A 7,500-nucleotide genomic window follows, 5' to 3' on the forward strand; every position below is an offset into this window, starting at 1 on the left:
TCACGGCACTGCTTAGTAAATGATGCAAGGCCACATATAGATGATTTATGCGAATGTCCCTATACGTGCTGTAAGACTGGGCACACAACGTGAATCGCACGTCAGCCAGACACTCGAACATGCACCACTCTCGGCCTGCAACGGAGACACACAATACGTAAACATCTGGAATGCGACAATGTCGAGTGCATCCTCTCTGCGACATTGCACCGTCGACACTATGATAACCAGAGCAGTAGGTCCACCTATAAAAGCACAATACCCCACTCCTCCGACAACTACCATTGCTCAGATAAACCAACACACATCCTACACAGAGGGGCACCAAATATCACCCCCCGCCCTCGTGTTATACCACATGAAAAATTGCAGAAGTGAGAGACACAGACCCGCCAGCCTCTTGCTACAAGCATCGAACCGACGTGACGTATCTGACGGTGACTCAGGCATCCGCGTACTGCCACCACTATCCACCCCCCCCCTCTCTCTCTCTTCCCCCTTTCCCACAATACCAAATTTAACCAACTTTATTGCTTAACCTAACTGTGGCTGTACCAGATTATCGCATAACCTAACTGTGGCTGTACCAGATTATCGCTTAACCTAACTGTGGCTGTACCAGATTATCGCTTAACCTAACTGTGGCTGTACCAGATTATCGCTTAACCTAACTGTGGCTGTACCAGATTATCGCTTAACCTAACTGTGGCTGTACCAGATTATCGCTTAACCTAACTGTGGCTGTACCAGATTATCGCTTAACCTAACTGTGGCTGTACCAGATCATCGCTTAACCTAACTGTGGCTGTACCAGATCATCGCTTAACCTAACTGTGGCTGTACCAGATTATCGCTTAACCTAACTCAATTTGTCCCTTAACCTAACTCAATTTGTCCCTTAACCTAACTCAAGTTGTCCCTTAACCTAACTCAAGTTGTCCCTTAACCTAACTCAAGTTGTCCCTTAACCTAACTCAAGTTGTCCCTTAACCTAACTCAAGTTGTCCCTTAACCTAACTCAAGTTGTCCCTTAACCTAACTCAAGTTGTCCCTTAACCTAACTCAAGTTGTCCCTTAACCTAACTCAAGTTGTCCCTTAACCTAACTCAAGTTGTCCCTTAACCTAACTCAAGTTGTCCCTTAACCTAACTCAAGTTGTCCCTTAACCTAACTCAAGTTGTCCCTTAACCTAACTCAAGTTGTCCCTTAACCTAACTCAAGTTGTCCCTTAACCTAACTCAAGTTGTCCCTTAACCTAACTCAAGTTGTCCCTTAACCTAACCCACGTTGTCCCTTAACCTAACCCACGTTGTCCCTTAACCTAACCCACGTTGTCCCTTAACCTAACCCACGTTGTCCCTTAACCTAACCCACGTTGTCCCTTAACCTAACCCACGTTGTCCCTTAACCTAACCCACGTTGTCCCTTAACCTAACCCACGTTGTCCCTTAACCTAACCCACGTTGTCCCTTAACCTAACCCACGTTGTCCCTTAACCTAACCCACGTTGTCCCTTAACCTAACCCACGTTGTCCCTTAACCTAACCCACGTTGTCCCTTAACCTAACCCACGTTGTCCCTTAACCTAACCCACGTTGTCCCTTTGCCTAACATAGTTCACTGCTCGGAATCTCTGGTGTCGTTGTTATCCTCATGTAGATGTCTTGCGAGTGTTGCTTACTTTCCACATATTCCCGCTATCCACTGTCAATTGTACTGCAATAGGACTATATCGGCCCCCCCCCCCCCCCTCTGTCCCCCTCTTTGTGTCTCTGTCCTCTCAAGCTGGTCGGTCTGGCGTGTGAGTGTTAAATGAGCCTCGCAGCTGTTCAGTTGCATTCAGATGTCGACGCCCTCAGTGTACGTCGTGGTATGGTCTGTGTCCATTGTCCGCTGATGTCGTACGCGTAACCCACACGCTGTACCGATCATCGGTAGTTACGTACAGAGTGAAGTAGTGTGATACGTGTGACTGTACGCTGGCTGTGCCCAACGGTGTCGAATCTCAATTTCCATATGTTGTGCTCGATGCTACTTGTCTCGTCTCCCAATAACAGCTAGGTTGCACTGTGGTACGCCGTAGAGGCGTGTGGGAGGAACGTACGAACGCATTGTATGTCACCCTGGGTCGCTGGGGGTGGTGGTGCGGTGAGTCAGGTCAGGTCAGGTCAGGTCAGGTCAGCGTGAGCCGTCTGATGTAGTGACGCGTGTATTCCGACTTTGTCGTATTGCCTCACACAAAGTGCTACCCTGGTGGACCGCGTTCCATATCTGGGACATGCCGCAGATGCCGGTTGACAGTGGATCGCGGAAGGGACATCGCATACTTGCGCGGGCCACCTTCCACGTGTTCTCTTCTGCACATGTCGCAGTGTGTATGTGGTCTGATGTAGCGTGTCGTGACACATGACATCCTGGCATGCAAGAATTGTTGAATTCGCAAATGTAGGTGGACATCTACGTTTACTGCCCAAGATACGCAAATGAACTGGAAATCCGTTGTTGAGCGGTTGTTCACGCTGGAGGTGAATCTGTGATGGCGACGATCGGTACAGCTATTAACCGGTTGTTTCAGCGGTACCCGCCACATCCACACACGTGACTAGGCCCATGTGGGTATGAAGCGATACGCGGCGGTGGCTTGGTGGGACTGTTCCCGGCCGGTGAAGGGGGGCCGCCCGGCGTGTTGGCCGCGCGCTGCGTGGGCGCACGCGCAACAGCCGGCTGGTGGGGGGCGCCGAGTGGCAGGAGCGCCAGCCGACGGGCCCGGCAGGCGGCGCAGCTACGCTGCGGCGCACCCTGCACGCGGCGCCTGGCGGCCAAAGTTGGTTCAGCCGAGCCGGTGCGAAGCGCGGTGGACATCTGCAGTGTGCTGGTCTGATTGAGGACTGTGTGCGTTGAGGATGCGCCGCCGCCTGGCACTCGGCGCCGCGACGCCGTCTGCTGCTCGGTCGCCCCAGCGGTTCTCGCAGGTGGTTTGTATCGCAGTTGTGCGGACGTGTTGGCGCGTGCGCTGTGCTGGGAGAGTTCGCTTCTGCACCCAAGTGGGGCTTTGCCCTTGTGTGGCGCTGGCGTTGGAGCTGCCGGTCACCATAGGTGGCGCGTGTTGTCTCCCGCCGGCAATGCCACGACAGCACGCTCCCGGGCCTCTGTCGGCAGCGGCAAGCTCAGTTGGGAGCAAGGGTGTTCGCACTAAAACCGTCTACTCGCCTAACTCCGGGCGATTGCGCCTCTCTCGAAACCGACCAAGTACCTAGGACGGCGCTGCGCGCCGCCGGGACCTGAGAGGGTTTCGAGGTGTATCGTGCAGGGGAGCTCGGCCTCCTCCTGTTTGCAGAATAATTGAGCGGACGCTTGCGTGTTCGCGCGGGCCCCCGGGACACACTCCCGGGCGGCCGGCTGCTCAGCTCTAGTTGACGCAGCTCCCTGGTTGATCCTGCCAGTAGTCATATGCTTGTCTCAAAGATTAAGCCATGCATGTCTCAGTACAAGCCGCATTAAGGTGAAACCGCGAATGGCTCATTAAATCAGTTATGGTTCCTTAGATCGTACCCACGTTACTTGGATAACTGTGGTAATTCTAGAGCTAATACATGCAAACAGAGTCCCGACCAGAGATGGAAGGGACGCTTTTATTAGATCAAAACCAATCGGATTGGCTTGTCTGGTCCGTTTGCCTTGGTGACTCTGAATAACTTTGGGCTGATCGCACGGTCCTCGTACCGGCGACGCATCTTTCAAATGTCTGCCTTATCAACTGTCGATGGTAGGTTCTGCGCCTACCATGGTTGTAACGGGTAACGGGGAATCAGGGTTCGATTCCGGAGAGGGAGCCTGAGAAACGGCTACCACATCCAAGGAAGGCAGCAGGCGCGCAAATTACCCACTCCCGGCACGGGGAGGTAGTGACGAAAAATAACGATACGGGACTCATCCGAGGCCCCGTAATCGGAATGAGTACACTTTAAATCCTTTAACGAGTATCTATTGGAGGGCAAGTCTGGTGCCAGCAGCCGCGGTAATTCCAGCTCCAATAGCGTATATTAAAGTTGTTGCGGTTAAAAAGCTCGTAGTTGGATTTGTGTCCCACGCTGTTGGTTCACCGCCCGTCGGTGTTTAACTGGCATGTATCGTGGGACGTCCTGCCGGTGGGGCGAGCCGAAGGGGTGCTTTCGCGTCCCGAGGCGGACCCCGTTTAAATCCTACCAGGGTGCTCTTTGTTGAGTGTCTCGGTGGGCCGGCACGTTTACTTTGAACAAATTAGAGTGCTTAAAGCAGGCAAGCCCGCCTGAATACTGTGTGCATGGAATAATGGAATAGGACCTCGGTTCTATTTTGTTGGTTTTCGGAACCCGAGGTAATGATTAATAGGGACAGGCGGGGGCATTCGTATTGCGACGTTAGAGGTGAAATTCTTGGATCGTCGCAAGACGAACAGAAGCGAAAGCATTTGCCAAGTATGTTTTCATTAATCAAGAACGAAAGTTAGAGGTTCGAAGGCGATCAGATACCGCCCTAGTTCTAACCATAAACGATGCCAGCCAGCGATCCGCCGCAGTTCCTCCGATGACTCGGCGGGCAGCCTCCGGGAAACCAAAGCTTTTGGGTTCCGGGGGAAGTATGGTTGCAAAGCTGAAACTTAAAGGAATTGACGGAAGGGCACCACCAGGAGTGGAGCCTGCGGCTTAATTTGACTCAACACGGGAAACCTCACCAGGCCCGGACACCGGAAGGATTGACAGATTGATAGCTCTTTCTTGATTCGGTGGGTGGTGGTGCATGGCCGTTCTTAGTTGGTGGAGCGATTTGTCTGGTTAATTCCGATAACGAACGAGACTCTAGCCTGCTAACTAGTCGCGTGACATCCTTCGTGCTGTCAGCGATTACTTTTCTTCTTAGAGGGACAGGCGGCTTCTAGCCGCACGAGATTGAGCAATAACAGGTCTGTGATGCCCTTAGATGTTCTGGGCCGCACGCGCGCTACACTGAAGGAATCAGCGTGTCTTCCTAGGCCGAAAGGTCGGGGTAACCCGCTGAACCTCCTTCGTGCTAGGGATTGGGGCTTGCAATTGTTCCCCATGAACGAGGAATTCCCAGTAAGCGCGAGTCATAAGCTCGCGTTGATTACGTCCCTGCCCTTTGTACACACCGCCCGTCGCTACTACCGATTGAATGATTTAGTGAGGTCTTCGGACTGGTACGCGGCATCGACTCTGTCGTTGCCGATGCTACCGGAAAGATGACCAAACTTGATCATTTAGAGGAAGTAAAAGTCGTAACAAGGTTTCCGTAGGTGAACCTGCGGAAGGATCATTACCGACTAGACTGCATGTCTTTCGATGTGCGTGTCGTGTCGCGCAACACGCTACCTGTACGGCAGTGGCCGTGCGCCGCGTGCGGAACCACGCGTGCCTCTCAAAACTAGCGGAAGTGTTGTTGTTGTTGTGTGGTACGAGCGCTGAAGCTCTGGAGCGGCTGGCCTGCGGTACCTGGCGCCTGGCGCCGGTTTTGAATGACGTTCGCCCGAGTGCCTGTCCGCTCCGGTGTGGAGCCGTACGACGCCCATCGGCTGTGAGGCCGTTGGACACAAAAAAAATAGTGGAACAGGGGCCGTCAGACGCCTCAGTCCCGCAAATGCTACTGTCTTGAAAGAGACAGTGGGAGACTGAAAAGGAAAAGATCACCCAGGACGGTGGATCACTCGGCTCGTGGGTCGATGAAGAACGCAGCAAATTGCGCGTCGACATGTGAACTGCAGGACACATGAACATCGACGTTTCGAACGCACATTGCGGTCCATGGATTCCGTTCCCGGGCCACGTCTGGCTGAGGGTCGGCTACGTATACTGAAGCGCGCGGCGTTTGTCCCGCTTCGGAGACGTGGGAGTGTCGTGGTCGCCTGTGTGGCCGGCCGCGTCTCCTTAAACGTGCGATGCGCGCCCGTCGCCTGGCGGTTCGCATACCGGTACTTTCTCGGTAGCGTGCACAGCCGGCTGGCGGTGTGGCGTGCGACACCTCGTACAACGACCTCAGAGCAGGCGAGACTACCCGCTGAATTTAAGCATATTACTAAGCGGAGGAAAAGAAACTAACAAGGATTCCCCCAGTAGCGGCGAGCGAACAGGGAAGAGTCCAGCACCGAACCCCGCAGGCTGCCGCCTGTCGTGGCATGTGGTGTTTGGGAGGGTCCACTACCCCGACGCCTCGCGCCGAGCCCAAGTCCAACTTGAATGAGGCCACGGCCCGTAGAGGGTGCCAGGCCCGTAGCGGCCGGTGCGAGCGTCGGCGGGACCTCTCCTTCGAGTCGGGTTGCTTGAGAGTGCAGCTCCAAGTGGGTGGTAAACTCCATCTGAGACTAAATATGACCACGAGACCGATAGCGAACAAGTACCGTGAGGGAAAGTTGAAAAGAACTTTGAAGAGAGAGTTCAAAAGTACGTGAAACCGTTCTGGGGTAAACGTGAGAAGTCCGAAAGGTCGAACGGGTGAGATTCACGCCCATCCGGCCACTGGCCCCCGCCCTCGGCAGATGGGGCCGGCCGCCCGCGCGGAGCAATCCGCGGCGGGGTCGTGTCCGGTTGCCTTTCCACTCGCCGCGGGGTGGGGCCGTTCCGGTGTGCGGTGGGCCGCACTTCTCCCCTAGTAGGACGTCGCGACCCGCTGGGTGCCGGCCTACGGCCCGGGTGCGCAGCCTGTCCTTCCGCGGGCCTCGGTTCGCGTCTGTTGGGCAGAGCCCCGGTGTCCTGGCTGGCTGCTCGGCGGTATATCTGGAGGAGTCGATTCGCCCCTTTGGGCGCTCGGGCTCCCGGCAAGCGCGCGCGGTTCTTCCCGGATGACGGACCTACCTGGCCCGGCCCCGGACCCGCGCCGCTGTTGGCTCGGGATGCTCTCGGGCGGAATAATCGCTCCCGTCAGCGGCGCTTCAGCTTTGGACAATTTCACGACCCGTCTTGAAACACGGACCAAGGAGTCTAACATGTGCGCGAGTCATTGGGCTGTACGAAACCTAAAGGCGTAATGAAAGTGAAGGTCTCGCCTTGCGCGGGCCGAGGGAGGATGGGGCTTCCCCGCCCTTCACGGGGCGGCGGCCTCCGCACTCCCGGGGCGTCTCGTCCTCATTGCGATGTGAGGCGCACCTAGAGCGTACACGTTGGGACCCGAAAGATGGTGAACTATGCCTGGCCAGGACGAAGTCAGGGGAAACCCTGATGGAGGTCCGTAGCGATTCTGACGTGCAAATCGATCGTCGGAGCTGGGTATAGGGGCGAAAGACTAATCGAACCATCTAGTAGCTGGTTCCCTCCGAAGTTTCCCTCAGGATAGCTGGTGCTCGTACGAGTCTCATCCGGTAAAGCGAATGATTAGAGGCCTTGGGGCCGAAACGACCTCAACCTATTCTCAAACTTTAAATGGGTGAGATCTCCGGCTTGCTTGATATGCTGAAGCCGCGAGCAAACGACTCGGATCGGAGTGCCAAGTGGGCCACTTTTGGTAAGCAGA

The 7,500-nt window shown here is 55.0% G+C and overlaps 3 non-coding genes across 3 annotated transcripts in view; all 3 read left to right on the forward strand.

The window, feature by feature from the left end:
- Nucleotides 1-3,423: 3,423 nt before the first annotated feature.
- On the forward strand, nucleotides 3,424-5,316 carry LOC126318564 (small subunit ribosomal RNA). The gene has a single exon (XR_007557380.1). It is a non-coding gene; the product is annotated as a small subunit ribosomal RNA (ribosomal RNA).
- A 365-nt stretch (nucleotides 5,317-5,681) lies between these two features.
- Nucleotides 5,682-5,836, forward strand: LOC126318549 (5.8S ribosomal RNA). Its single transcript, XR_007557366.1, has one exon. It is a non-coding gene; the product is annotated as a 5.8S ribosomal RNA (ribosomal RNA).
- A 188-nt stretch (nucleotides 5,837-6,024) lies between these two features.
- Nucleotides 6,025-7,500, forward strand: part of LOC126318585 (large subunit ribosomal RNA) — a 4,222-nt gene continuing 2,746 nt past the window's right edge. The window contains exon 1 of the ribosomal RNA XR_007557399.1: nucleotides 6,025-7,500. This exon is cut by the window's right edge and continues 2,746 nt beyond it. This is a non-coding gene — a ribosomal RNA (large subunit ribosomal RNA).

This window comes from Schistocerca gregaria, unplaced genomic scaffold (assembly GCF_023897955.1).
Source record: "Schistocerca gregaria isolate iqSchGreg1 unplaced genomic scaffold, iqSchGreg1.2 ptg000672l, whole genome shotgun sequence".
Classification (NCBI taxonomy): Eukaryota; Metazoa; Arthropoda; class Insecta; order Orthoptera; family Acrididae; genus Schistocerca; species Schistocerca gregaria.